The sequence below is a fragment of the Thermobia domestica genome, chromosome 14 (genome assembly GCF_964235325.1).
Source record: "Thermobia domestica chromosome 14, izTheDome1.hap1.1, whole genome shotgun sequence".
Lineage (NCBI taxonomy): Eukaryota > Metazoa > Arthropoda > Insecta > Zygentoma > Lepismatidae > Thermobia > Thermobia domestica.
In genome coordinates, this window is record NC_137467.1 from 189586462 (window position 1) to 189611672 (window position 25211).

At 37.9% G+C, this 25211-nt stretch overlaps 1 protein-coding gene across 1 annotated transcript in view; it reads left to right on the forward strand.

Moving 5' to 3' along the window:
- Positions 1-3174: 3174 nt before the first annotated feature.
- Positions 3175-25211, forward strand: part of LOC145670504 (uncharacterized) — a 38481-nt gene continuing 16444 nt past the window's right edge. Inside the window, exon 1 of the mRNA XM_081739253.1 lies at positions 3175-3274. The gene's annotated coding sequence lies outside the window, so the exon portion shown is untranslated. The remainder of the gene's footprint in view (positions 3275-25211) is intronic.

Genomic DNA, 25211 nt, shown 5'->3' on the forward strand with positions numbered 1-25211 from the left:
CCAGAGGTGAACGCTCTACCACTGAGCCACCGCGCCCCCTCAAATATTGGAAAACGGACAGCCCCATAATGTGAACAAACTTTTTTTTTTTCCTTCCCTGCAAAAATATGTTGTGGGAGAAAACACTTCCTTTTACGGACACTTCTCATTAAAGGGCAAATAGTCATGTTTTATCGATGTCCGTTGAGAAATTAACTAAACTTAGTATTCTATGCGATAAAAGGCAAAACAGTTTATTGGTTATAATGACTTATTAGCCATTGTCGTTTTTGAATTGTTGCAACTATATTTTTGAATTGAGTTGATTATCATTCAGCGTATCTTTACAGCAGCAAGGCTATATGAGACGTGGACCTACAATTTAATGTGAAATCCGACTCACTGTCGTTCGATGCTGTCCCACCGGGAATCGAACTCGGGACTCTGCACCAAAGGTACACGTGATATCCAGTACACCAGCAAGGAAGGCTGCAACTGCATTGTGACGAGCCGTCAGTAGTTCATTGTTGGCGCACAGAAACGAGGAACGTAAATAGGGAAAAACACTGGCGCAAATCGCAGGGTGCTGAGGGGGACATGTTCCCTCCAATCTTGGAACTGGGGGGACTGTCCCCCCAAAATAATCTGATTTGAAATGGTTTTTTTTTTTTTTTTTTTTTTTTGGCCTAAGTAGAAACATACCAATTATAAATATGCATGTATTCAGATTTCAGAATGTGTTCACGGCATTGGTTTGTAATACTTATATGTACTACTACTTCATCGGCTGACAGGTAATATACAACAGGTTCACCTTAGAAATCAGATTCATCTACCGTAATATGAGTCTCATCTCCTCCACTCCCCCAAAATAAGCCTCAAATTTACCCACCTCCCAATGTTGAAGACAACTCTGCTCCCTTGATTCTCCACAGCATTGTTTTTCAATTTCATAAATACTTTGAACATAGCTTATGAAAAAATACTACGGCAGAATGTCTTGCCCGTCCCTCGATTTGCGCCGCTGGGGAGAAAATGAATGAAAGCTGTTTACCAGAATTGAGGGGGAGGATCAGGCTGGAAGGTGCCCAAATCCATCACTGATTAAAATCAGTTGGTTTTCAGCCAACTAACCCTACATCTAACAAATTCCTTGTTCCTGTTTACAGTGGTTGAGCCCCCCCCCCCAATGTTTTCATCTTGCGGCGCCTATGACTGCGTACCAGATACATCACTACTCGTTGGAGGCAAGGCCATCCCATCCTTGGCAGTAGTATACGTATAGATGCTGAACAAAACATTCCACCCCGTCTACAACCTACACCCCTTCAGCATTTAATTACAATGTATGTTCTTTCACATTCTGACGAACACAGACGACTTTCTATTAGCATATCAAAAAACAGATTTATCACCGAACATCTATTCATCTTTTGCACCTTAATTCGCAATAACAAGGGCATCATATTGTCTCTCATTATGTGTCGAGTCGCCCCGGCACAAGAAGATAACCCTTCATCTGTCTAACTAACCAATATCACTGTGTCGTGGCGTCTGATTTGCACTGCATCTTTTCATACATACATCATGACAAATAGTGAACATACGATGAATGACGATTATTAATCAATTGATGAATAAAGATCCCCATGTAATGGATGAATAAAGATATCAAATAAATGAAATAAAACATCTTTGCCCTTCCACTTTATCCTTAAATACCTTATACACTTAAATTCACTCCCAAGAGAAGGTATTCCCTTCTACGGGTTTTGCATGATAAAAAAAAAAAAAACTTTGTGCTGAATTGACACACAAGTAACACGCTAAAGTGGTAGTCATTTTGTGTTATTTCAACACCTCATTTTTTGCTGTGTACTGTCCAAAAATCAAGTTTCTCACTTAAGTAGTTTGGTGTGGGCGTTGATGATAGAGCCAGGACTTCTTGTTTTATACCTTACAATGGTACAAAGTTTATTGAAATATATATACAGTATATATTTGTATAGACAATTTAATACAGAATTGTAAAAAGTGATTTAAGAAAATCTATTTTTAATGTTTGATTCTGTGTAACGTCAATAGAAATACCATCCTATTTTTATTATACAGTTACTTGAAATTTTCACACAAGGAAGTTTAGTTAGTTTAGTTTAATTTGAATTTAGCGTCCCTTTCAGCAGTGAAACTATATGAGACGTGGATTTAAAGCTTAGCGTGGGATCCGAACCACATGAGCTTTCCCAAGAATAGAATCATAGTTCCCCGCACCAAAGACGTGCATGCTATCTATACCTACGACAAGGAAATTTAGATACAATATATGGTTGAAAAGTTTGGTCGTGTGATACTAGCGTAAGAGTTTTATTTGTGCTTAGCTTACACGAGTAAAGGAGTTGAAATTTTCAAAATCAATTTGGGAAAGCATTTAAAAATAGAAAAGAAATGAAAAGAGAGAAAGAAACTTGAGCAATTAAGAAATTATGGGAAAAGCAAAGGAAAGAAAATCCGAGGACTGAGATTCGTCCGCTATCTTTAATCATCAAGCATCATTTTCATAAATTTTACATTGAAATTATTATATTACAAAACAATTATTTATAACAAAACTCAGTAATATGGTGTAGATAACTGGAAGCAAGAAATGCACCTGAAGATATAAAACTTCAATTGCATTTAATAAAATAATAATAATGATGATAAAAATGGTTAAAGTTTACTTGACACTGATATCTTTATCGTGCGATTTCTCGTCGTAGATATGCCGTCAAAAATACCGTGATATTCTATGGCATAAAACATACGGGAGTTTAACACTGTGGCACTTTGATTACCGTACTCGTGTTACGTATAAGAAACAAAACACTAAGGAACAGCAACCCATGGTTATCTAGGATTAAATGTGAGGTAGTAAAGAATATTACAAAATGCAATAATAATAGCATCTCTGGTCCACGTAATTTTGTTCTTTCCTTTCTATTCGATTTCCCAGCACAATTATCTTGTCTCTTTTCTCAAGCTCTATGGCGCTTTAATCAGATCAGTAGTTACAGCGAAAACTCTCATGGAATATAAAATTTGAGCCTTTGTCATTTCTTCTAACCTAAAATCAAACCCATTTGAAAAATTAGAAAATAATATTTCCATCTATACTTATTACGATTTTTCGACAGTTTTATTTGGCAACACTACTCAGGGCAGCTTGCCGTGAACATTATCGGAGATTTGAAGCAATTTCAAAAGCAAGATATTTTGTTATCGGCGTTGAGTAAATGAACTTACTACGAAATTAAAGGTATTATTATGTTTTAAAGAAATATATAATCTCCATTATAGCTTTTAAAGTGTTATATTATTGTTTATTGTGAAATTTTATTAAAACTGTGAAGAAATATTTTCCCTATAAAATGTTTTGTATCCATACAAATATGATCTTGCATATGATATGAAATGAATGTATTCCCGTGAGTAGCCTACTGTGATAATAAAATCTTGTTATATACTGTTCAAAACGACTTTTAGTATAAAATTAGGTTTTATCATTGCTATTTTACATTTTGAACAGTATATAAGTATTATTACAGTATACGTATAACAGTATATAACTAATATTAAAAGTACTTTTCGTTCATTTCTAAGTTCCATAGGTCCAATGTGCCTTTAGTTTTTCTAGTAAACATCAGACTAATGCAGTAAGAATTTATCTTACGTAATTCAGTATCGCGTGCAAAGTATCTCTGAAAATATAAATACTTTTGTTTAATTCATAAACTATAAATTAGTGGCTAGGTGCGAAGTATCTCTGAAAATATAAATACTTTTGTTTAATTCATAAAATACTGTATTCATTAGTGGCTAGTGTGTGAGCATTTAGGACATATGATCCGGGTTTCGCTCCTGAGTGAGAGATCACAAAAATCTAATTTTACAATTAATCATTTTCATTTATCATCCCTGTCTTTTAGTCTAAAAGGCATGAAATGCTAGACTGTTTTTTTTAAAGTACAACATAATGTTACCTAATTGTTTGAATTGTCGATTTTTAAAAATCCAAGTAGACTTTATGTAAAATTAAATTAAGAACGGCTATAAGCAGTAGGCCTAAGTACTTACAAGTAATGAGTAACAGGGATCTAGTTTGTTGGTCACGTTTTATAAATGAATGGCATTTTGTGGCCCAGGAGTAGCGACAAAACGTTCTTGGGATTTTTTTAAAAAAATATTTCTGGGCTTTCGGCATCTATGGCCATTTAGCCCGTCACGTTTGAGGGATGACATCCCTCGGCGAGCCCACTATCCGGGAAAAGGGAAGGAAGAAAGGATTGGGGAAGGAGCGGCCTGGGACCTATAGGTACTACCCGGCATTTGCATGGTGGGAATGAGGAAAACCTCATTCAGATGGCTGGCCTGAAAAAGCGTTTTACACTCTTTCGACCGAGTGCCCCTACCGGGAATCGAACCCGGAACCACTCGCACCGAAGGCGAGAGCGTTAGAGACTACGCTGCCGTCGCTACCTATCATCATCATAGGTATTCTGCCCTTACTGGCAGGTCACTTGCAGCAGCTGGGAAGCTTCCATGCCCCACGGTCCTCCGCTAACCTCTTCGTTTTCACGTATGATCTTTCTGTTTTTATATCATCCATTAATTGTAGTCTCCTTCGCCCCCTCCCTCTCTTTCCCGCCACCATACCCTCTAGGACGTCCCTCATCATACAATTTCTTCTTAGGCAATGTCCCAACCAGTTTCTCTTCCTCTTCTTAATATCTAAAAGCGTCCTGTTCTTCCCCCACCATTTCTAACACTCTCTTATTCATTTTCCGCTAGATCCAACTAGTTCTTTCCATTCTTCTCCACACCCACATTTCGAAGGCTTCCAGTCGGTTTTAATCACTTTTACGTAATGTCTACGATTCCTTCCCATACAGTACAATACTCCACACGAAACATTTTATGAGTCTTTTTCTCGACTCTTTATTCAAGATCCCACAAAACAGACTTTTTTTTTTTTTTACTCCTAAAGGCTTCTTTCGCCATTCCTATTCTCGCTTTTATTTCACGTTCGCTCCGCTACCTAAACGAAATGTTTTTGTTTATTTATATTGTTAGATAGAAGCAGCTACCATCTTCACCTGCCTTAGGTTTGGAGAGTTAGTCGCATTTACCTAAGAAGGGATAGAACCAGAGACCCCTCGCACTAGATGGGAGCACTCTATGTTCCCTACTATAGGTTGAAAAAATGAAATGAAATCTTTGAGTTTTACGTCCCACGGTTATGCCGGTTAGGCTAAAGGAGACGGTGATGATGAGTAATGAATGAAATGGTGGAATGAAGAAAGTGGGAGGAAACGGGAGAACCCCGAGAAAATCCACGCAAACGGTGTTTGTCCACCACAAAGTTCACTTGGCGGGGGCTGGGATCGAACCCGGGACCCTACTATAGGTTGAGGCTAGATACAAGGTGTACAACTTTGCTTCCGCCGTTTTCCGATAGGTGGCTACAACGGTAAGTAGCGGTCGAAATAAACAGATCGCAGACGTCAGGCAGTTAGCTTGGACCTCCGTCAACATAACCCCATTCAAGCATTAGTCGATTTGTGTATGCATCGTAAAGTTGTTCTCGATTGAAAATGTCAGTTTACGAGCCAAATTCTCGCCATTTGCGGGAGGTTCTACTTTTCTGTTTTAATGTGAAGAAAACTGCGGCTGAGTCTCATCGAACGCTCTCAAGTACTTATGGTGAGGACGCTAATAGTGAGAGAACGGTGACTTTAACGTCGAAGACCGGCATAGTGGTGGAAGACAAAGTTTTCGAAGATACAGAATTGGAGACATTGCTAAGTGAAGACTCGCGTCAAACTCAAGAAGAATTGGCATGATCATTGGGAGTGACACAGCAAGTCATTTCAAAACGGCTCAAAGCCATGGATATGATTCAGAAAGAAGGAACTTGGGTCCCGTATGAGTTGAAACCAAGAGACGTTGAACAGCGTTTGTGTGTTTGTGAACAGTTGCTTCAGAGGCAAAAACGGAAGGAATTTCTGCATCGCATTGTGACCTGGGACGAAAAATGGGCTTATTACGATAACCCTAAACGCAAACAGTCATGGGGATATCCCGGCCATGCTTCCACGTCGACGGTCAAACCAAATATTCATGGTTCCAAGATCATGCTCTGCATTTGGTGGGACCAGCTCGGCGTCGTGTACTATGAGCTGTTAAAACCAAGTGAAACAATCACAGGTGATCGTTATCGAACGCAATTAATGCGTTTGAGCCGAGCATTAAAGAACAAACGGCCACAATAAGCGAGAGGCACGACAAAGTGATTGTGCAGCACGACAACGCTCGACTCAACGTTGCAAAAGTGGTCAAAACGTACCTGGAAACGTTAAGATGGGAAGTCCTACCCACCCGCCGTACTCTCCAGACATCGCTCCCTCTGATTATCACCTGCTGCGATCAATGGCGCATGACCTGGCTGACCAACACTTCCGATCTTATGAAGAAGTCAAAAAGTGGATCGATTCGTGGATCGCCTCCAAAGATAAAACATTTTGTCGACGCGGCACTCATACGCTGCCCGAAAGATAGGAGAAAGTAGTGGCCAGCGATGGACAATACTTTGAATAATGTCTGGGTAAGCAATTTGTTTCATTAAAGCGTCATATTTTGGGGAAAAAACGGCGGAAGCAAAGTTGTACACTTTGTACTATCTATATGACAAAAGAATTAAAATGTGAATTTCCGATTATAAATTACTGTACTAGCAGGGCGGATCCAGGCTGAATGTTTCGAGGGGGTGGTCCGATAAGGCCTACCTATTTTAGGCTTTATCTTACATTTATAATAGAAAGGTAAACATTCTTAGGATAAGTTTTATTTTTAAAATAAAAAAAATATTCTATTCTGGGGGGCGCTCGGGGCGCGATCGCCCCCTGGATCCGCCCCTGTGTACTAATAAATCGTTTTACTGTATTGTTACATTAAATCATTTTTAATGTAACATAGATAAATTCATAGAATAAATCTTATAAGATAATATATACAGAGTGCATATCATAGTACGTCATTCATGTTGCGTTCCTTTCCCTAAATGTTCTTGGCATTCGTACGCAAGGACCTCACGCAATAATAATAATAATAATAATAATAATAATAATAATAATAATAATAAGTATTGGGACGTCCGAAAAATTTTTTTCGAAGAAGGCATGTGCAAGAAAACGAGACATTTTGTGAGCAAACGCGAATACAGAGACACTTTGATGCACGTGTATATAAAATACTGGATGTGAACCAACAATTACTTAGACATGGGGCCGCAGTTGCTGAATGGTAGAGCGCTCCCCTTTGGCGCGTGAGGTCCTTGATTCGACTCTTACTGATTCCACGTAAGCTTTGTAATGGAAACACTGTGTGTGGGTTTTCTCGGGGTTCTCCCTTATCCCCTTACTTTCTCCATTCCTTTACTATCATCAATTTCAAGGGGGGGCGCGGTGGCTTAGTGGTATAGCGTTCACCTCTAATGCATGGGATCCCTGGTTTGATCCCAGCTCGCGCCAAGTGAACTTTGTGGTGGACAAACATCGTGTGCGTGGGTTTCCTCGGAGTTCTCTCGTTTCTCTCACTTGCTTCATTCCACCATTTCATTCACTTCTCATCATCACCGTCTCCTTTAGCTTAGCCGGCATAATCGTGGGACGTAAAACTCAAAGATTTCATTTCAATTTCAACATCGTCTCCTTTAGTCTCAGTGCATAATCGGATTAAGTAAGCGCAGAGAGAATATGTTTATACACATTGCCTAAGAGAGAGCTAGTAAGTATAGCAAAGTATTATAGTATTTGTATAAATCTAATAAATTCGTGAGTGAAAAGGTTTAATGTTTTGACAAGTATTTCAAAGAATTATGCATCTACCTTTTTTTAATTTTACTAAATGATTCTGTCCTTCAAAAATCCCACGCTGTGACCGGTAATCTTTTAATCCAGCATTGATTTTGGCGAGATAGTATATAAGGACGGGACACTATTGTGAGGCAAGGTCCTTCGACCCTACTGTTCCTTTCTTCTTTTAAGGTCACATCTCAGAACTACTCTTCTTTGAAAACCGAAAATGCAATAAAATTGTGATGTCACGCACGGCGGCAGCAAAGACAGCTTTCACTCAAAGGCTCTGATTACCGGGATGAACTACTCCCTATATTCCTAATGGAAATTCAAATCGTTCCCACAATGCAACGAAAGTGATTTGGTGATCACTACCGGCTAACTAACCGCGTCGCATAAGCATGTTGAATTGTTTGGTAAGTATTCGTCGCAATCATACCAGGAAAGCAAGAAAGTTTGTGCGCTTTTTAACCTTTCCCGCGTCTATTTGGCTGCTGCGGCGACATCTGTCGCCGTAGCATGAAAGTTTTGGCTTGTTTGGGAAAGCTCATTGACGCATCAGCCACGGTAATGTATATATTCGTATGTATATGTGTGTATGTCTTTTTGTCTTTTTATATAAATGTCGTGTTTTGAGCATAAGCGGAATTAAGTTGTCTGCTGTGGGAGCGATTCTTTCGGGGTTTTTGGAATACCCCTCAGTCGAGAGAGGGGTCCGGGAGCTTCCCCGCAGGAAATTGTTAATACAAAAACTCGATTTTTGAGCATTTTCATGTATAATTCCCTATAATACAACATAAGGGGATAGAAAGTTGTTGGCGAGTGTGAAGTGCAGTCTGCACTCAGTAGTTTTTTTTTATATTTTAATATATAACACTGGTCTACATATGAAAACTTTTTTTCTGCTGACTGAGATATTTGACTTGTTTTTTAATAAATCGAGGTCGCTGATTCCAGTGGTGTAGTTAGTTTTTGCCTATCACGTCAGAATTTTACACAATCTGATCATACTTACATTGACAGAATTTCTTATTTGTTCCATATATCTTAGTACGAAACTCACATTAAATATTGTACTATAAAGTCACTGACACACCTACACATATTATACAATATATATATATATATATATATATATATATATATATATATATATATATATATATATATATATATATATATATGGTATACGATTTGATGTGCAATATGATGTTTATGGTTCCAAAATCTTATGTATGGAGTAGTTTTACGAACCTATTTGTCATAATGAATTTAGACTTGGTAGAAAGTTAAGCAAATCCAATACATGTTTTAATTTCATTTACGACCTCAAACTGATAAATGCACACAACTAAATAACACAACGTGCTTACCTACTTAGGCAAAAATCTGCGTTTCTTTGATTTTCTGGAGTAAGTGGCCTCCGGAACGTCACGCTGCAAGCACCAGCGATAGTCCGCCGTCATGTTTTCGTTCCACCTTTCCTGGCACCGGTTCTCTATGGTTTTGATATCCTGGTGAAATCGTTCACCCTGTTCTTCACTAAGAGCACCAAGATTGGAAAGAAAATAGTCTAGATGGCTGTGTAGGAAGTGAAGCTTCACACTCATATTTACTCCTAACGTCTGAAATGTGGCCAACAAATTGTCAACAATTTCCTCGTAGTCGTCCGTTTTAAAATTTCCAAGAAAGTTTGTAACAACGGCACAAAAAGCATCCCATGCATCTCTTTCTGTGAGGTTCATGGTTTTGGAAGAACTCTTTATCTTTCATTAGCACCCTTATCTGGGGGCCGTCAAAAATACCAGCTTTCACTTTCTCCTGTGTCAATGCAAGATATTTCGAGCAAATGTATTTTAAAGGAAGCAGCATTATGATTCAAAGCTTTTACACACTATTTCATTAACCAACTTATTGCCTTTATGCAGCAAACTCACTTTAAACTCTTCTTTGACGAGTCAATAAAGAGCCTCTATTCAATCTCATCATAATCACATCCCATAGCTTCAATTAGTCTTTTTACATCTGAACAATACACAAGTTCTTCATCTTTTTGAAAATATTGTAATAGATGCTTCTCTCTGTCCCGATATACGATAGTTGTTCCTGGTGCAACATATTCCTTTCTTTCAGTCTTGAACCCAGCAATTCTGCTGATGCTTTTGGTAGAGCAAAGTCGCGAATTAGATCATTTAATTCTGATTGAGTGAAGGGTTTGCATGAATTGCATTCATCAGACACCACAAAATCCTCGTCACTACGTTCTGTATTTGTGTTGACAGAGCAATCGTCATCACTGGAACTTGCAAACGTGCTGCATGTAGGGATAGGAATTTCATTATTGTGAGGAACAGGTCTTTTAGCAGAGTATAGATCAGGATACTGAATAGTATGTTTAGATTTCCTGCTCATACCAGATACATTTACCATACAGAAATAGCAGTCATTTACATGATTTTGCTGCTCTCGCCACACCATTGGGATTCCAAAACTAAGACTTGTTCTTCGACCCTTGCTCCATAGTCTGAGATTTTCTACACAGGTCCTGCATACTTTATGTGGTGCCCAATTTAACTCCGAAATATGCATGATACACTTTTCGTATAAATTTCCAAATATTTGTTCGTTGTTTCGGGGTTGTGAAAGAACCACAAATATAGCAAAATATATCCGGATCGTTTTTGCACTCTCTATGAATACATGTCATGTTATTTAAACTCGGTACAGCTGCCAACTTGATCTGAATGTGTGTAGTCTCCCTGCATAAAAATTCAGCTGCGAGTGCTCCCTTATTTCAACCTTTTACATACGTAATATCCTCTTCAATTTTAATTCAAAATGATTTTGAATTACCTATACTGTTTAATATATTCTTTAATTCTTAGTACTAACTCGTAAAAATAAAATTAAACGTAACAGTGTATGTGCTGCCATCTTATGACATCTTGTAGAATTATGTTACGATTAATGGTTCTAAAGCATACATGAAATATTAGGTAAAATTTCATTTTGTGAAAATACCTGACGTGATAGAGAAAAACGAATTTTATTTTTGGATTTAGCACACTTGAATTATTAAAGAACAGCTGGTAGCCTCCAATCAGCAAAATTGATGTAGACCAGTGTAATTATTCTATTTGCATACCTGTATTTAAATTTGTATTTTTGTGTATTATGTAATCATAGAACAAGTTTAGGGTAATATGTAAATTTTGAATGAATTAAATATAAAATATTATTCTTGGGAATTATTCCGAATGAAATTAAAGTTGGATCCTGAACGCGATTCCCTACGACAAGAGCGGTTAATCTCGCTATTTCTTCAAAATCTCTCTATAAAGCCCTTCATGCGAATTCGGCGGAAGGGGGAGCAGGGTTCGGTGCAGAAGAAAATCATGTGCTTACCGCACGTTGGAAAATTTTCACAATTTTGAACAATAAATATTGATGTCAGGTATATTACCTTATAGGGACTCCATACCTTATAGCTAGTATATTATTCTATTTTTCATTTTTTATGCTACTTGTATGTGTCCAGAAAATATTTGAAAACTTTCTTGGTTCTGTTTTAACAGTCTGCTAACAGAGCAGACACACACACATATATACGCTGAGAGAGCAGAGTTTTTTTGTTGTTGATCTAGATAACAGGATAGGCAGAAGGGATTTGGACGAACCAGCCTTTTTTTTTCTTTTATGTAGTTATTATTTTTAATATTGTTTTAATTTATATAGTAAAACTTAACAGTGTTTGATATTATTATGGTCAAGGAAAAGAAAGAAAATGAAATCCTTAAGTTTTACGTCCCACGATTATGCCGGTTAGGCTAAAGGAGACGGTGAAGATGAGAGATGAGTGAAATGGTGGAATGAAGAAAGTAGGAGGAAACGGGAGAACCCCGAGAAAACCCACGAGCACGGTGTTTGTCCACCACAAAGTCCACACGGCGCGAGCTGGGATCGAACCAGGGACCCCAAGCACCGGAGGTGAACGCTCTACCAGTGTCATCATCTCAACATCAATTAGATAAACATTTTATTAAGTAAAACTTCTATATATACACACATATATATATATATATATATATATATATATATATATATATATATATATATATATATATATATATATATATATATATGTATAGACATATACAAGGTTGGTAATTATCCCTGTGCACAGTGGAAAAGTGTAAAATGAAATATGTTCAAGTGATCCAGAAAGAATTATACCAATTTTTTAGATCTTCAAATATTGCTATTAAATAATATCAAACACAAATGGCTGGTTTATACCTGAATTGTCCCATGGTTCTGAAACTGGTGAGTACACTGATTTTTAGATGTACCATTTCCTGTTTTCTTTTTTCCAGCTGAAATTGTATGAAGGACTTCTCAGTGTTTCCCGTATGTATTGTCACTTCCTAACGGGGCACAGGAAGTAAAATTAGAACCCAAGTATTGACACAGGAGCTATATAGTAAGGGAGATACTAAAAAAAAAAAAAAAAAAAAAGTAAATAAATAAATAAAGATTTTGCACCATTTCGGTATCATTGGCAGTATAGTATAGTCTTTTTCTTTTCAATTTTGTTAAAATTTTATATGACCATTAACGCTACTCTCTTGCTTCTGATGATCTAATATCAACTTCACAGCTCCTGCATTCTATTTTTTATCTGATTCTCAAAGGTCAGTACACAGCCCTGTATTCAATGAAGAAAATATAAACATTGTATTAATTAATTGAGTATTGTGTAGTGGTGGCTCTGAAGGACATCCCACTAACACAATAAAGTAGTAGGCTAGGTGCAATGTTCTACTCAAGTGAATCCTCTTTAGGGGCTTTTCACATACAGTTTGGCCCTTTACTGCCATAGGGTCATTCACACGAGGGATCAAAGTTTCTCCATGCCCCCCCCCCTCCCGTAACTAAATAAAAGCTCTCCAGTGGTTTTCAGTCATTATTTAATTAGAAATTCAATCTTTTGGGCAACATATCCTCACTGTATTTCAACATTTAGATAGCCGGTATGTCGAGTTAAAATCGTAATAAAACATACCGTCTCTGCTTTTTTCCACTCCAAACACTGGTTAGATGATAACTAGTGTGGTAATTAAAGGGAGAAAAGGGAAATTCCCAGGTACCTCTGAACACTTCCCCGGAATCTCGTTCCCTTTGTACTTTCTAGGGCGGAACTTGGTAATGACATCAAACCTTCATGTGTAATTACAAGAATTAAATTTATAAGCAAATAAGAAATCAAATCTTTTTCAGCTTACTGCTAAGGAATCTGCATCGTAGTGGATTTTACTCCAAGAAGATAGAGTACAAAGTTTTAGCACACTGAGTTATCCGAAGCGCTTAAAAGTAAAATCTCCTGAACAGTGAACAGGTTTAGGTGTGTTGCAGTCTCTCAGGTTTAGTTCTGTGTTTCGTTAAAAAACTATTTTACAGTGAACAACAGATATAAGATATGTTTTTTTTTTCAAATATCTGTTCTACCTTTTTTGTATAATACACCTCTTTTAAAGTAGAAGGTTAACTACTTTGAATAAATAATAATCATAATTGCAGTTATGCATATTTGTAACTTAAATTTAACGTGGCGTTCTAGTGATTACACAAATTACAATTGTGAGCACATTTTATGGAGACGCTCTCACAGAGAGTACCCAAGCACCTTTATACGCTGTGTATATTAGAAAAATTGATTTTTCAAGTCTTTTGTGAGGAAAATACTGTAAACAGAGAAATCATAACCTTTTCCATGTTGTACAGGAGTATTTTACTGCTAGTAAAAGTTCCTTTTGGAATTCGTTGAGAAATTAACACTTAATCTGCAACATAGTGGCGTATCTTGTGGACCACCGGGCCTACCGGCGGTAGCCTCTAGAATATTACAAAATAAAGTTATTATAATATAAACTAAATTATATTAATAATTTTATACTTTAGTATCTTCTTTCAATGATACAAGTTTCTGAGAACTGTATGAATTTAGAAAGATCAACTAACTTCTTCGCATGCAAGTGTCTCGCTATCTTAAGAAGTCTTCAATATGACAACGCAGCAGAAACCACTCTCTAGCTCTCTCTCTCTGGCAAGAATCGTATGAGAGCATTTTCCTTCGCTCCACCACCACCCACAGCGTACGAACGGGCTATCAGGCAACAGCGGTTGCCTCTAGAGAAATCGGTTTCTTGGGCGTGAGCGAAGAGTAAAAGAAAAATTATACGTGTAATGACTGTGCATTTTGGGGGTCTCTGGGAATTGTTTTGGACATCATGAGCCTCGTTCCATAGCGGTTTGAGGTAACACAACGAAAATTTTGTTTTACAGCAGTTTGCGAAGCTCTTACACACTGAAACTCCTTCTTTCCTAATCGCCTATTTCAGCGTTCATTATTACTCGGGCAGCTTCCATTTACTCTGCTGAGTAGGATTACCATCTATCTAATGCGAAATGTAGCGATATTTCATGCAACAAGTAAAGGTAGAAATGTATGTACGATCCTTTCTCCCTAATACTAATAAAGTAATATAAGTCTTGCTAGTGAAGAGAAAATATTTATCTACTTGATAAAAGGGAAAAAAAATGAAATGAAATCTTTAAGTTTTACGTCCCACGATTATGCCAGTTAGGCTAAAGGAGACGGTGATGATGAGAAATGAATTAAATGGTGGAATGAAGAAAATGGGAGAAAACGAGAGAACCCCGAGAAAACTCACGAGCGTGGTGTTTGTCCACCACGAAGTCCATACGGCGCGAGCTGGGATCGAACCCGGGACATCAAACACGGAAGGTGAACGCTCTACCACTGAGCCACCGCGTCCCCCTACTTATGTAAAGGATGGTGTAAATTTTTTAATTTTGAAGACCATATAACAATATAATAATAATAATAATAATAATAATAATAATAATAATAATAATAATAATAATAATAATAATAATAATAATAATAATAATAATAATAATAATAATAATAATAATAATAATGTACAGGTGTTACAAAAGTTAGTGGTAGCCCAAGCCATCAAACCAGTATACGCCACTACTGCAAGAGTACGGTCTTGGTACAAGTATATTTTTGGTCCACACTAACTCCCCCCCCCACACACACACCTCGAAGTGCTTCAATTACCACACTGATGATAACCATATTCACGATTAAATTAAATGTCGACTAAATGCAGGGAATTCGTGTTATTATTCAGTTCAAAATCTCTTGTCGTCGCGAATTTTGTCGAGGAATTGATTAAAATATATAAAACGATAAGCATATCTGTTGTTCTATATGGTTGCGAAACATGATCGCTTACTCTGAGGGAAGAACACAGACTGAAAGTATTTGAAAACAGGATCCTGAGACGAATATTCGGACCCAAGAGGAACGGGAATGGGGAATGGCGGAAACTTCATAACGGGGAACTACATAATTTATACCGTTTACCAAATATTGTTAGGGTCATCAAGTCTAGGAGGCTTAGGTGGGCAAGCCATGCAGCCAGAATTCAAGAAAGTAGGAACGCTTTCAAAGTCATAACTGGAAGACCAATCAGAAAACGACCATTAGGAAGACCTAGGCGCAGATGGGAGGACAATACTATATTAAGATGGATTTTGCAGAAATAGAAATACAAAGTAGAAACTGGATCCAGTTGGGCTACGGATAGAGGGAAGTGGAGAGCTTTTGTGAACACGGCATTGAACCTTCGGGTTCTATAGACTATAGAGTTAGTTAGTTAGTTAGACGATCGAAAAAATTTAACTTCACCTCTGGTTTAATGGCCAGCGCGTACGCTTTTAGTTCGGGTTTAATGCCTCGTGGGAGAACGTTAAAAAAAATGAATGCATAACAATAGTTCAGACTCTATTTCAAACTGTAGGCCAACGTCTCATACAGTCTTGTTGCTGAAAAGGATGGCTAAAGGTCAATAAATAAACAAAAAATCAGTTGCATGTATTCTAAACGTGATTATAGGTAGGTTATAAGAATCCTGAGATTTCAATGAAAGAATTGATGAAGGTTTAATGGGAATAGTTTTAATAATTTTATTTTAGTTGAATAAAACCGAACTAAATTGTAAATCTACCCACAAAAGTTTTGAAAGTTACTAGGGGCATGGTGTCTCAATGGTAGAGCATTTACCTCTGGTGGGTGGGGTCCCTGGTTCAATCCTTGGAAAAATAAGTTTGTGCTGAACAACTTATGGTCTACCCAAAAATTGTGTAAACTATATAAACGCTAAAAAATACAATAATACATTTTGCACTATTTATATTAATGGTAGATAAGTTATTTAATAAATAGCATCAACCACTACTGTAGAAGTAATTTCCTACTATCATTAATCAATCAAATGTGTATATGTATTCATAAGCGAGGGAGCGGGCCTACCCAAAATTAAAATCCTAAAGCCACCCCTTCTAAAGGGTATAATGGTGGGTAGTTAAACTCAAATATTTAATCTTCTTGATTCTTTGATTGATTGCTTTGGAGTTTACAATGCCTTTTCCACACCGAGGCTGTATAAGACTTAGACCTACAGTTCAATGTAGAATCGGAGCCACACGACCTCATACTGGGAACTGAACCCATGTCTCCCATGTCGAAATCGCGTACGCTTATAATATAGCCATGAGAGAGAGAGAGTTTTCTTTGCAGATTTTATATATGATAGCATGAGTTAAGGTACAGTTTATAAAGTGGCAAAAATTTTCTGCGGGATAATATTTTTTCTCCGACGGGGTAAGGTTATAAACTTATAGCAGGATGTTGTGTTATCTACCATTAATTCAATTTGTTCAGTAGATCACAGTAGGATCTTTCCACATTACAATATACTTAGTAGAATTGCACAATATAAGATACAAGAATTTTTAACAGACAATAATTCTATCATCATAAGCCATTATTGTCATGTCGCTTGTCGCAACTGAGAAGCGTCCGTGCTGTACGCGTCCGTGTTTCACATACGATTTTTCTGTTTTGATGTCGTCCATCAATTATAGTCTGCTTCGTCCCCTCCTTCCCTTCCCTACCACCATACTCTCTAGCACCAAGGTCCGTCGACCCTACTGTTCCGCGCTTTTACAGGTCCCTTCATAAGTGGCTGTTTCTGCGTAGCCACTTTCTCCAGCTGTTGTGTGACGTCACCGCGGTGAAGCAGGGACAAATATCGTAGGCTAAGTCCCTCTTCATATTTATCCACTGCAGTGGCGCAACTCGGTGGAGCAACTGCTTGTGAAGCATTGCTTTAAATTGCTGCCTTCGTTTGCTTCCACTGCAGTTGCTTCCACTAAAACGGTTGCCGCCACCGACCGCTCTCGCGCAACTGTCTCGAGCAACTCTCAGTGTCTTCCACTCGAGGAAAAGCATTGCTTTAAATTGTAGCCTTCGTACGGGGACACTGAAGTGGCGGTCACCGCACAAGGTTGCCAGTGTATCTCGATGCCAATGTATGTATATGTTGTTTTTTTTTTTTTAAAAAAAAAAGGGAAGAAAGAAAAGAAGAAAAAGTGCTGATCAGACGAAACATGCACACTTGATCTTTCCGTGCCTGCCCTAGTCGCGGGTTTACTACCCCTCCCCGATGGGGGAAATTTTTAACACAATAGAAAATAATAATGAAAAACTTATTTTATGCATACCTTTATTTCGTTTTAGTAGAAATTTTAATGAATTTTCATTTTACATATGTTGTGAAGAAAGACTTTAATTACTATAAATTCACGATCTTTTCTTGTTGTTTGAAATAGTTACAGAGAATGATGAGTTTTACGATATGCGTGGGCGCAATAATGAAATAAATTCGTTTTGAATTTTCGCCCGTAATAATTTGAATATTCCAACACTAAGAATTTCATTAAAGGAAATAAAATAATCGGATTGCAAGGGCGACCATCAGGAGGGGCAAGGTGGGGCGATCGCGGGAACCGGTCAAAACCCCCACAGCCAAAACCCCCACACTCAAGAAATGTCAAAACGCCCACACAAACGGTCATAACCCCCACACAAATGGACAAATCTCCCAAACGCACGAACGGTCAAAACCCCCACAGCCAAAACCCCCACACTCAAGAAATGTCAAAACGCCCACACGATCGGTCATAACCCCCACACAAATGGACAAATCTTCCAAATACACGAACGGTCATAACCCCCACAGCCAAAACCCCCACACTGGTAGTCGGTCATAACCTCCAACGGTCATAACTCCCACACAAATGGACAAAACAGCCACACATAGCAACGGTCACAATCCCCACATAAATGGACAAAACCCCCACACAAATGGACAAAACTCCCACATGCAGAAATAATCACAACTGCCACACAAATTGATAAAACCGGGTTGCGAGGGAAGTGCAGTACACCATAATTACCCGCCTCTTCGCTACTGTCTACTGCAAGTAGAATGTTAAAATTCTATTTAGCTTCGACGACCAATGATTAACGCCAATAGACTTCCTAAATCAATTATTATTTGGAAACTGTTTGACTTCTATTATTATTATTATTATTATTATTATTATTATTATTATTATTATTATTATTATTATTATTATTATTATTATTATTATTATTATATTTTTGCACTTTTCTTCGTCTTGCTAATTAAATTTTTATTCAAAGTGCACCCCTCAAAACGTTGCGCCCCGGGCCTAGTGGTAAATCCAACTCTGCCTAGTCGTTTATTATGTTTTGTTCTTTGGGTATTAGTCATTCATCACCAGATTAGCAGCCACCCCTTATGCCAAATGAATCATTTCCGGATACGTTTATAACTATTATTATTATCACGTAACGGGACTTATAATATTGTATTCTTAGTCCGTCCGTCCATTACTCCTACGATAACTCTTGGACAAATGCCAAATTGTTATATTCTGTTTTTGCAATAGATATGTGGAGCGATTATGGTATCTCGTCCGAGTTCGTTAATGGAGACGATTAATCAACCGGACGTGGTAAAAAATCAACCATTTCCGGTTTTAACGTTGCCATTATAGAGCGAAAGCCATAATAGATAGCGAGAAGGGGTTTTTCTCAAATCGATCCAAGTGTTCCAATCACTTTGATTGAAGTGTTCCAATCCAATCAATCAAAGTGTTCCAAGAATATCTTCCATGTCCATCCTTAATACTGTATTAAAACCGGAAGTGGTAGAAATCCAGTACGACTTCCGGTTCCAATATTAATCTATTATATATAAAGAAAACCGATAAGAGAACAAGTTCAGTTTCCTTGGAATCAACTTAGCGTTCTAAGAATAGTTCGCAATTTCTCTTTTAACACTTTATTCAAATAGGTAGTGGCAGAAATCAACCATTTCCGCTTTCAGTGTTGATCGCCATAGAATAAAAACGATAATAGATAGCGAAAAGTGTTTTTGTAATCAATTTAGCATTTCAAATGTACTATCTCCCCTCTTAGCCTTCTATTTAAATCAGAAATGGCATAAATCAACTACTTCCGGTTTAAACGTTGATTACTATAAGGTAAAAACAGTAATAGGTAGGGAGAAGCGGTTTTCTGTAATCAATTGTGTCCCAAGAATAATATTCCATCTCGACTCTAATCTGTTTACTAAAACCAAACCTGGCACACATGTACCATTTTTGGTTTCCAGACTAATCTGAAAAAAATATTGGCACGCTCCACTTTATTGTCTTTACAGAATTATGTATTATTATTATTATTATTATTATTATTATTATTATTATTATTAATAATAATAATAATAATAATAATAATAATAATAATAATAATAATAATAATAATAAATCATCAAGGAAAGAAGTAAAGGACGGAAATATGTTGTTGACAAAACCAAATATATATTTATGGGATTCTTTGTGGCTAAATGCTTGGAACTTGCACCCTTGCAGGAGTCGGGTTCGATTTCCGGTGGCAGGTACTGGGGTTTGTAGATCTACGTCCCATGTAGCCTAGTAGCGTACGTGTTGAAATGAAGTTGAACTCTAAGTAATAAAAATGAAAAATGAAATGAAATTTTTAAGTTTTACGACCCACGGATATGCCGGTTAGGCTAAAGGAGACGGTGATGATGAGAAATGAGTGAAATGATGGAATGAAGAAAGTGGAGGAAACGGGAAACCCCGAGAAAACCCACGAGCACGGTGTTTGTCCACCACAAAGTCCACACGGCGCGAGCTGGGATCGAACTAGGGACTACAAGCACCGGAGTAAGTAATAAAAATATATACACAAAAATATAGGTAAGTGGAAGAGTATTACCTGCGTCTAACAAAAGAATATAAATTGAGAAATTAATTACAAAGTTTATGTTGACTTTGGAGCTGCAACACCCCCCCCCCAAAAAGTATGGAAATAATATGCATATGTATATAGTCCTAATGACAGGATTGCTCTCATGCAAATCCTCCTCTAAGGCAAATCTCTTAGCAGAAAGAGAGCCGTCCTGTGAATTCTCAGGAACCTCATTCAAGCTAGTTCAGGCCAACTGTCATCCGGGGAATCTAAAATATTCCCCTTCATGTCAGCATCTTCAAAAACCAGGGAACTCACTCAATGAAAAGGATTTAGTTCTAAATATCTAAAAATTTTCGACATACGGAAGTAGTTAAAGAACTTCATTTTGTCTGCACAGAGATCACGATACAAACTATGATACAGGCCAGTTTGCAATCTCGTTAATAGCATAGGATGCACGGACATTCGTTTTTTTTTTTTCCTCTACGTTTCTTCTTTTTGAGCAGCAAAATAAGAAGTGCTTGCTTACTATTAACAGCTATTTCTCAAAGTGGAATAACTTGAGACAGTGGAAATGCTTCTACGAACTATATGAACCGGATAGTCGCCGAATGGACACTGAAATCTCGAACCATGAATAGCTATATGTGCGCTTCTGCGTGTTCGTTGTATTTCTATGTGTCCTGGCAACACCATTCATAACATGGGCAATAAAAGGGGTGGGGAAATAGAAAATAACAAGAAGTCTTGGTACCTGCTGTCAGTTGCTCGTCTTTTCATAAGCAGTGGCGCAACTCAGTGTTTCCACTCAGTGGATGCGAATGAAGGGGACCTAAGCCCATGTTCCGCCATAGCAATTTGCAAAGGAAAACAAATTTTAAAATGCGATAAAAATAGACTACAAACAGATCCAATACGTACTTACTTTAGGATTGTGCAGCACTTGAAGAATAGCTTTGCATCCACTATCTTAAAAGCATCCTTCTTCCGAAGTTCCCGTGTTTTTCTATTCAAAAAACGAATTCTGAAGAATGTCCTAGCCTTGTCGAATGGTTTCAACATAGAAGTGTCTTTTTTAGGACATCAAATGGTCGGCCAATCACATTCTTTTGTTTTCGACTGTTTTTTTTTTTTTTTTGGTAAAATTTTCAAAATACATCATCTTATTTTTTGTTGCTTCCATCCACCGGGAAGAAGGTACAATGAGACCACAACATAGCCTCACATTGCCACCATTCAACTTGGAAAGAATTGCAACTATATTTAATCCTAAGACTTCAACTTTCGATATGATTTCGAAGTTTAAGTTTTTACTCATAGTCTTACCGAAATCTTCATACATTGACTGTTTCCACACATCTATCAAGCCTCGAATCATTGCCACCTGGACATTTCTGTGTCATACCAAAATTAAGTAAACCTGTTCGTCATAGGACACGCGCCCATTAACATTCATTTCATCAAATATAAGCACTGAAAATTTCTTCACACTCTTTAAGCAGCGCCCTTGCTCCGTCAAAATTTTCAAAACTGGTGTAAGAATACCACGAGAAAATGGTTATTTTTGCATGCAATGTCGGTGTTGGCACATTGAGTACGCGGATTAGAACATGTAACCGCAGATTATTGTATAATTTATCACGGTGGCGCGTTGTGTTAATGCACGAATAATATCTTAATCAGTCCATCTTAGTTTTTCTTGCCATTTATTAGCATATTTACTTGACCCTGTATAAAACTTTCTCGTAATATATCCACCACCAGTTGTTAACCACTCTATTGAAACGATCACAATATGATATTTTAGAACCGGTCTTTGAAATTAATTCTTTATTATATTTGCTTTCCAATTCTTTTAACTTCGTTTGTAAATATAGACTATTATTTTGGCTTTGTACATACTGACAGAGTTTAGTTTTTCATTGGGCCGCGGTGGATCAATGGTAGAGCGTTCACTCTTGGTGCATGCGTCCTTGGTTCGATCCCTGCGCGCCAAGTGAACTTTGTGGTGAACAAACACCGTGTGGGTGGGTTTTCTTGGGGTTCTCCTGTTTCCTCCCACTTTCTTTATTCCACTATTTTATTCATTTCCCATCATCACCGTATCCTTTAGACCAGCCGGCATAACCATGCGACGTAAAACTTAAAAATTTAATTTTAGTTTCTCGTTCTCTTCATGCAAAAAGGAAAGCTACCGGTATTCCTTTAGTTCATGCCCCTCACTCTCCACAGAACAAACGGAACATAAAGAGTTATTTTTTGTTCCGGTCATAATAGTTATTTCATCTGACTGTACCCAAATGCCTGATTTGTTTTTACTCTAAACACCTAGCTTTCGTGCACTTATTTCTTCCATTATTTACAGGAACACGGTTCCATATGACACTGATAAGTTCAGTGAAGGCACAACATCGGTTTAAACTTATTCTTGAGTGGAATATTTAGAAACTCACGTTTCAAATCACGTTTATAAGCTTCGGGAATAAAATGATCGGAATAGACGCTGTCGTTTTTAACTATAAAGGTGTCTTTTCGACAGCATTTCTTTTGCCAAACTTTCCACAGAGGATCCGAGGGAAATACCCGATAAAAAACTTCGGAACCCTTAGTATTTCTACTATGATTGCGACAAGTACTTATCGTACAATTCGACATGCTAACACGAACACTACAATAATTAATTTTTCTCAATAAAAGAAAACAAGAAATATTCGCTTTCCTGCAAAAATCAAACTAACAAGCATGGGGGACGGTGAATGAGAAGGACCTTGGGTGAAAGCTATTTCTGCTCCCGCGGTGACGTCACGATTTTACTACATCTTCGGTTTTCAAAGAAGGGTAGTTATGACGCGACCTTAAAAGAGGGAAGGAACAGTAGGGTCGACGGACCTTGCTCTAGCACGTCCCTCATGATACAGTTTCTTCTTAGCCAAGTTTCATTTTCTCTTCTCAATAACATCTAAAATTGTTATTTTATTTTCCACAATTTCTAACACCCTCTCATTCGTTTTCCGCTCGACCCAGGTAATTCTCTCCATTCTTCTCCACACCCACATTTCGAAAACTTTTAGTCGTTTTTTTAATCATTTTTGCGTAATGTCCATCTTTCAGACCCATTCAGTACAAAATACAGTTTGCTGACAGCAGTAAGAGATGCTCATTTAAATACAATAAAAATAAATAAAACCTTAATTTAAAGTGTGACTGTTAAGCCCTGTAGGCCGAAGGAGTCGTACAACTAATGAAAATGAGTGGATTTTGGTGAAATGTGAATGTGGGAGGGATGGTAGAACGCCGATATAAACCTAGAAAAACGATGTTGTCCACCAGAATTTACATTTCCTGGGATCATATCAGGGAACCCTCGCACCAGAGCGCTCTACCACATTTTCTAAGAAAGAAACTTACTTAGCTTTTTGCATATTTCTGCTGCAGGATTCAAAAGGAACACGAACCCAGAAACATTGAGGACACTTAAAAACACCCATACCCTTTAGAAGAAGTCGAACTCTCGATACGTTTCGACTCACAATAGTTATATTAAAGCACTCAATGATAGAGCGCTTATCTTTGATGCGTGTGGTCTTTGGTTCGATTCCCGGCTAAGTAAAAGTGTGGTGGTGGACAATATCGTGCCCGCGAGTTTTCTCGGGGCACTCCCGTTTTCTCCCACTTTCTCATTCTATCAATTCTTACGTCATCATTCACTTACCTCAATTATGATCTTCCTTAGTCTAAAGGACGTATTGTAGGAAGTTAAATTGAAAGCTTTTCGTCATATTAACGGATATAACCGTTTGTGTACAATATATTCACGCCAATGAGCCATCGTACTCCTCATTGAAATTCAGTACTATTGTGCTGCCAAAATGTCTTGAGCCGTGGCAAAAATGCGAACTAACGCTCACACTCCCACACACCCACGCGTTGAGCCAATAAGGGTTCAGCTGTTGCTAAGCGAGAGAAAGCGAGTGGAATTCCTTCAGCCGATAGCAGCGCTTGCAACGGAAGACTAGTGATCAAGTCAATGTAGCATGTCTATACATGCTGTATCTTCACGTTCTTTGGCTGAATTAAAATCATATGAATGAAATACGTTGGAAGATGGCTTGCGAACAGTGGTAACGATAACGGTCCCACAAACACTGCTGTGCTCAGATGGCATCCAGAAGAATTTGCATAAAGCTTAATTTTAGTTCCGTGTGTGGGTAAAAGTGGGTGTGGGATGGAATAACAACTTGCAAAGCGTGTAGTGGAAACATCATAGTCATTGTTTTAGATTATGTGCCTAAGTACCTTACTTGTTCCCTGCATGTTAATATAATTATACCTTTCATTTCCCTTTGTATATTTCCCGGCTAATTTTTTAATTTTTGCACTTAACATACAAGGTGTGTGAGAAAAGTAATGAGACTGGCAACACTGCGGGCGATCTGGCAACGATGTGTCTACAGGCCTGCGCTAGATCGGTTTGTTCATCCCTTCCACTTCCTCAGTCCGAGTTAAATTTAAACACTTTCACCGTACATCAAATTTTGACAGACGATTTGAACATGGGGAAAACTTGTGCCAAAATGGTGCCGGAAAACCTCACAATTGAACAGAAAGACAATCGAGAAAACGTGTGCGTTGATCTTCTTGGGAGGATTGACACTGACCAAGAATTCTTCAATTGTGTAATTACAGGTGATGAATTCTGGATATTTAAGCACGATCCTGAAACAAAGCGGCAAAGCGAAGAGTGGTACACTCCGTCATCTCGGCCGAAGAAATGTCGAATGAGTAAATCAAAGATCAAGACGGTGCTGATTTGTTTTTTGACAGTAAGGGTATCGTGCACAAAGAATTTGTTCCACCAGGACAAACGGTCAACCAAGTGATTTATAAAAGTGTCCTTGAAAGGCTCAGGAAAAGAGTGATTCATGTGAGACCAGACATTGCTGACAAGTGGATGCTTCATCATGACAATGCCCCGTGTCACACGACCATTTCCATCAGCGAATTTTTGACCTCAATACGCATTACTGTTGTTCCTCAACCCCCCTATTCCCCTGATTTGAGTCCTTGTGACTTTTTCCTTTTCCAGAAATTGAGAC